Here is a 6,953-nt window from a genome sequence, read left to right as displayed (position 1 = left end):
CCCTCATACGTTTCATATATCCCCTCTCATTAGGTCTACTGTTGTAGTAGCATTCCATCAATTCCAGGTTCTCTTGTCTCGTCCATGAATGGTTTGTTCCAGTAGCCCATCATCATCGTATCGTCAATCTGACGATATATATATATATATATACACACACACACACACACACACATACACACACACATTCTGCGCACAGCGCAAGAGGGGGAGGTGCGCGTGTGCGGTCCAACGAGTACTGCTGGTGAAGATCTCCAATCCCAAGCACAGGGGCACTGCCGCACCATAGGGAGAAGCATCTCAGAGAACCTCAATTACTGCACAGGGGAATAATCCTTTCTTCTGGAGGGGAAAAAAACAAAACACAACAACAAACCCTAACACAGGAGGAAGCCAGAGTCTGGAATAACATAGGTGTAACTTGATTAGCCAGATGTGCTGTGTGTATGAACTGACTGCCTCATGTTTTTTACCTTTTCTGTGTGCACTCAAGATTTTCTTTGAAAAGTTAGAAAAGATTGCTGCTAGAGTCATTGGGGCCTTTAGAAACACTTGAGTTAAGAACTTACCCTCAGGACTGGCAGGCATTGGGCTCTCAAACCTTAAGCAGTGTTACTGAGCAGGTAACTTAAGAACAGGAGCTTGGAATAACGGAAAACAGGGTTTTCATTGGAATTAGGAGAAAAGATTTAATTTAGATATTCTGTCCATGCTCTTCTGCAAGCTGAAAGTAAGGAACATACACTTAAACATCCCTTAATTATGGCAACGCTGGGGATATGGGCTTGAATAAAAAAGAACATGGGACTAACACGTATGATAACTCCAGTTACTGAATTTTATTATTTTTGCTTCTGAACAGTTAAATAATGTGAAAAGAAGCTTTTTAGAAATTGGCATAATATATTACACTAACATCTTAGAACTTTCTTATTATTCAGATTAAAAAAAAAGAGGAGGAAGAGACTTCCTAATTTCTCCTCAAACTTGCATTTCCACATTTAGTTTTGCCATGGGAAAAAAGTGCTAATTCATGGAAAAAATGAGTTGGAGACAGTTATGTTGCTGGACTTCTGATGGAAAAGAATTATAGGTAGAATATATAAAAATGTATATAATTTGAACATCTTAAATTCTCTGGGTATTTTTAAAACCTTTTTCTGTGTTCTCCCAGTGAAAATACACGAGTGTCCTGGATTTTATGGTGGTTTCTGTAGCCAGGGCAAATCAGCCTCCCTGTTCATTCTCTCAATGTGTGTGTCAGTGAGAGAGAATCAATCTCCATATACCCTTCAGCTCTGGTGAAAGTGCACATTTGAGTGTATTCTATTTTTATGGTCATTAAAAAAGCCAAACACAGTATGTTCTACATAGATGCCTCCTGTAAAGAGCCCTGGATATCTAATCCCTGTACGCTGTAATGGGCTGCATAGTGCTCTAATTGGGACTGATGTAGGTATGAGTTGTTATGCAGCACAGTCTGGCGAGAACCTGGTAGCAGCTCCTAGCTCAGCATTGCTTCTGGCTTAGATGAATTTGCGGTGGAACTGGATCACAGTGTAATGTCTGATCTTGGATCTTATCAACATTTTCACAGCCTAACTTTGTGAGTAATGGGCAAAAAGTCAGGTGACTCACAGAAACTAAAACTAATTAAACTGGAGCCAGCAATTTTAAAGGAGGAATGTTATTAAAGCAGAAATATCTTGCCAAAGTGTGCAATAAAAATTTGTGGGTTAAAATGTTTTAAGGAAAATGTTAATCTGTAAGTAACCTTCTTGTAAAACGTGCTTCAGTGTTGGAGGTAGCATAGTCGAGTGGACTGTGTATGAGACTGAGAGCCAGGAAACTAATTTCACTTCTGCTATTGACTCTTTGACTTTGAGCAAATATTAACCTCACGATTAATGTGCTTAATATCGACTACTACTGGGATATTATGAGATTTGATTGCTGAATATCTATGCAGTATTGTATATGTTCTAAGTATTTCATAATGGCCATTCCTTATGATTTATAGTAATGCAAATTATTGGCAGGGCCGCCCAGAGGATTCAGGAGACTTGGGTTCCTCGGCAGCGGGGGGGCCCCACTTCGGCGGTATTTCAGTGGAGGGAGGTCCTTCTGTTCCGGGACCCGCCCACGAATTACCACCAAAGACCCAGCTCTTTGGCGACGGGTCCTGGGGTGGAAGGACTCCCTGTTGTGGGTCTTTGGGGCACTTCAGCGGCGGGTCCTGGTGCAGAAGGACCCCCCGCCGCCAAATTACCGCGAAAGACCCGGAGCGGAAGAAGCTCCGGGGGTCTGGGCCACACAAGAGTTTTCTGGGGCCCCAGAGCGAGTGAAAAACCCTGCTCCAGGGCCCCTGAAAAATTCTTGTGGGGGCCCCTGCAGGGCCCAGGGCCTGGGGCAAATTGTCCCACTTGCCCCCCCCTCTGGGCGGCCCTGATTATTGCCAGTCTTTGAAATAGTACACTTGAGAATACCAAAAATTCTTAGGTGTAATAAACATCACATTTACTTTTTTCATAGAGAGAGAACTTGTGCAATTTTTAAATTGGATCGTTTCCAGTGTAATCTTGAGACTAATTAGCAGAACAGTGGCTTTTAGTCCAGGCTGCTTTTAAATTCAATTGTCCATTACATTCTGTGCACTAGAGCATGACTTTTTTTTTTTTAGTCGTCATTATTTGAAAGAGCCTGATTTTACACTATAATTGTTAAAGGAAGGAAAAATGTCACAGTATCTTTGACATTAAACTATATATAGATCAAGGGATAGGTCTAGCATAATGTAAAGATTCTAGTTTTCAGAGAATAGTAACTATGGCAAAATTTTCAAAAGTGACTAGTGACAGACAGCCAAGTGCTATGCATTTTTTGGTGGTAGCACATCATGAGATAGACTCATCCTTCCCCTCATGAAATACTTGTTGGGATATGGGAATGTCCATTGGTCTGGGAGTTAGAAGATCTTTGGTTCACATCTCACTCCTTTTACTAAGTGGTATTAATGTTGCTGTGAAGTTCACATCCAGGGCTTTAACTGTAGATAAATTTCCATGATCTGGGACATGGCAAGCCAAATTGTTGCTGAAGATCTACAAATGGTTTAAATTGATCATTGTCAGTTAGCTGTGACAGTCATAATTCCTCTCTCCATCTAATTCCTCCACATCAAATTTTTGCTTCTGATTTTAAGGGTAGGATTGCTCCATAGAATTGCCTCTACATGGAAGAATGGATGGAAGCAGGACTTTCTAGCCAAGTTTGACCAAGCGTGCCTCACAACCATTGTTGTGGGAGCTCTGGAGCCATCAAATCTAAAATAATTTGATCCTACAATGCCTGAAAGGGGGAGAGGGTACACCAATTCTCGTTCAGTCTGAACACAAAGTGGGGTCTGTACTGTCTTATCTAAAAGGCACAAAGATGCCTCGCTTAACAAAAAGGAGATATGATAACTTTCCAGGCTGGAAAAATGAAATCCTCCCAGAGATTGTGGGGGAGCTGTAATTTGTTCAAAGCCAGTCTAGGTTTCTTACCTGTGCCCCAAAGGGAGTTGATGAAAATATTACTGAATTCCTTAAAATAAATTTGAGAACAGACATAGAGAGATCCCTCAGGACATACTGAAAATGAATGTCCTTCCCAGAATTATGTATGTTAAGCTGACCCTTACAAACTCAGGGTTAATGAACTCCATCTCCCGCAGTCATTAGCCACATTGTCAGTCACTGGTTCTACATTTATATTAGGGATGTCCTGAATATTATTGGGAATCCTAAAGATTTCATGTAAGAGGATTGTTACCAATTTGAAAAAAGACATTTTTGGGTTTATTTGTTAATGCTTAAGATTTCTGATCTATCTCAATTAATTTTATATTCTGTGAGATGTCCAAACATTAATTGTACTTAAGAGGTTACGAATAGTAACCTTGGACTTCATGATGCTCTTGTATTCGTATCTTAAACACAGAGCGTAATTCTGTGCTCCGTTTAGCCCTCCATGATACCTTTAAATACGTTGATTTGCTCACATGGCAATGATTAAAGGTTTTAGAGCTTAATCAAACAGAAGAGGAGAAAGGGGAGAGTTCTGCTTAGTATCTCTCTGTAATAGAAACAGGGAAAAATAATACCATTGGTTACTACCATGGAAGTCGAATTAGACTATAAAAGTTTAATCCAAGCAATAGATTGGAAGCCAAATTTGAATTTGGTAACCAAACACATGAAGAAGATAGTCCTAGGCTAGTGGTCACTAACCAGTCGATCACGATCAACTGATCAATCCTGGAGCCTCTGCCAGTCAGTCGTGATCTCCGTCCACTAAAAGTCCGGTGGCACAGCGGGGCTCAGGCAGGCTGTCTGCCTGCTCTGGCCCCACGCCACTCCCAGAAGTGGCTAGCTGCTGGCACGTCTCTGTGGCCCCTGAGGAGAGGTGGCTCCCTGTGTGGCCCCCTCCCCCAGCACCGTCCCTGCAGCTCCCATTGGCTGGAGCCAGCCAATGGGAGCTGAGGGGGGCAGCGCTCATGGGCACAGGCAGCACATGGAGACCCATTGCCCTCCCCACCACCAGGGACGCAGAGGTGTGCCAGCAGCCAACCACTTCTGGGAGTGGCATGGGCCCTGGCAGGCAGGCAGCCTGGATCCCGGCTGGCAGGAGCCGGTCAGCCCACTGCCAGTCTGGGGTCCTGGCCGCTGGTCCCGCACAGCCTACTGCCGGTCTGGGGTTCTGGCTGCCGGACCCTTGCCAGCCAGAGTCCCGGCCGCAGGCTCCGCTCAGCCCGCTGCCTTCCTAGGTGAACAGAACTCCAGACCAGCAGTGGGCTGAGTGGGCCGGCAGCGTAAGATCAACATTTTAATTTAATTTTAAATAAAGCTTCTTAAATATTTTGAAAACCTTGTTTATTTTACAATACACCAATAGTTTAGTTATATAATATATAGACTTATAGAGAGACCTTCTAAAAAACATTAAAATGTATTACTGGCACGCGAAACCTTAAATTAAAGTGAATAAATGAAGACTCGGCACACCACTTTTGAAAGGTTGACAACCTCTCCTCTAGCTGTAGGATTACCCAGTCTCTGCACATTCTGTAAACCTGAATCAGCCATATATGTATGAAGCACCTGATGAATATTAATGTACGTATATGGAGATAAAGAAGATTTATCAAAGACCTGGTCTAGAAGTTTAATGTCTCCAGCTTTACCAACAATATCGTGGGCCATGTAATTTATACTTATGAAAAAATTTGGGATCATCCTGGTTTGGTACATAGAGATTGGCAAAGATGATTATAGAATTGCCAATTTCAGCCTTGAGGACAGTAAATCTGCCTTCACTGTCAGACCTTGTGCTCAAAATATTAACATTCAACTTTGTATGTGTTCAGTATGGCAGTGCCTCTTGCTTTAGAATTAAAGCTACTAGAAACTGAGAGGCCTACCTGATCTCTCTTCAGTTTACAAGCTACAAGTTCTGTCAGATCTGTCTCTTGGAGCACGGCAATGCCAACATTCTCTGTCTTAAGCATTGAGTATATTTTTTCCTTTTAATAGGATTATTAAATCCCTTTATATTCTAGGAGACTTATTTAATTATGGGAGCCATCACTGTTAAAATATACCGGATAAAACATAGTCACTTTATGAATAAATGAGAAATGGCACATTTTCCCAAGCAGCATACATTTCTTGCATATTTAAGCAGCAAAAGTTATATAATCCAGTGGTGGGTGTTACTTCACAGAACATTTTCTACAGGAGTGGGAAGGAAATTATCTGCATGGGAGGGTAGTAGAAGGGGACAGAAAGAGGAATTAAGTAAGTTGTTGGTTTTTTTGTTTTTTTTTAAAAAACCTGAACACCCTGGAAAAGATAGTGGGGTGAGAAAAACACAGTAGTACCCTACAATCGGATAGAAGTATCTGTTTAAACTGTCCAAAATTATCCACTTGACACCCAGAGCGGCAGTTGGATAAGGTGAAACTTGGATATTCCAACATTCCCTGGGGCCCCAAACGTTACAACTATAGTAATCATCTATTACTAATAGAACATTGATACGCTGGTCCATAAGGAAACACCATCTAATAAAACCATGATATGTAATTACTAATCAAGTGATTTTACATTGATGCTCCTTTCCCATGAATTAAGGCAATAGGAAGTAAATTGATGATAGCTCTTCAACTCCAATAAGAGAGAGAAAAAAAGAAAAGAAACTAACATATCAATATCAGCCTAGCACTCATCAACTTATTTAGAGCAGCCATATCAGAGCTCAGAGAGCAATACATAAATTCCATACGGTTGGGTCATTCCCTAGATGTCTCCTCCTGTGAAAGAGGAGTTTGCAGATTTTTGAGGTATTTTTCTGCCTGCTAAGGAGAACTGAATGATGTCGTCTTGCCATTCATACGATTGGAGCATTGCCAGATATTTAATAAAATAGTTAAAGTCCATCGTCCTGGCCAATTGTTTTGCTTGGTTAAAAGCTGACCTCATTGCAACCACATCATGGGCATAATCATGAAAGAGCGCTATTTTAATTGCTGGTTCTCCCCTTACTAGTTCTTTCTTTTCTCTGGATTTTTGCAATATAAGCTTCAGGAATTTCACAGTCAGTGCTCTAGGGCGACTTCTTGGACCTGGCTTGGGGACAAGGGCCCACTGTGCCTGTTTTCTGTCAAAACAAAAATCTACCGGCAGATGCAATGTATGTAGCAATTTAGGGACAAATTCAGAGTGTTTACCTTTCTTGGTTCCTTCAGGGACATCCACAAACCTGATGTTACATCGTTGTTAGTGGTTTTCTAGATCAATTAGCTTGGTCTTAATAGTCTTGATATAATTATAGTTCTTCATAATCTGCGAATTGTTTTCTTTGAAGTCATCTTCTACTTCAGAAACTCTGTGTTCTGCTTCACCCGTCCATCT

At 41.5% G+C, this 6,953-nt stretch overlaps 1 protein-coding gene across 5 annotated transcripts in view; it reads left to right on the top strand.

Annotated features, from left to right (window-relative positions):
- DYM (dymeclin) overlaps nucleotides 1-6,953 on the top strand; it is a 351,012-nt gene that overhangs the window by 87,643 nt on the left and 256,416 nt on the right. The gene's annotated exons all lie outside the window — the stretch shown is intronic.

The sequence above is a fragment of the Chelonoidis abingdonii genome, chromosome 6 (genome assembly GCF_003597395.2).
Source record: "Chelonoidis abingdonii isolate Lonesome George chromosome 6, CheloAbing_2.0, whole genome shotgun sequence".
Taxonomy (NCBI): domain Eukaryota; kingdom Metazoa; phylum Chordata; order Testudines; family Testudinidae; genus Chelonoidis; species Chelonoidis abingdonii.
The sequence above is the reverse complement of the archived record's forward strand: the minus strand, read 5'-3'. Positions and strand labels throughout refer to the sequence as shown.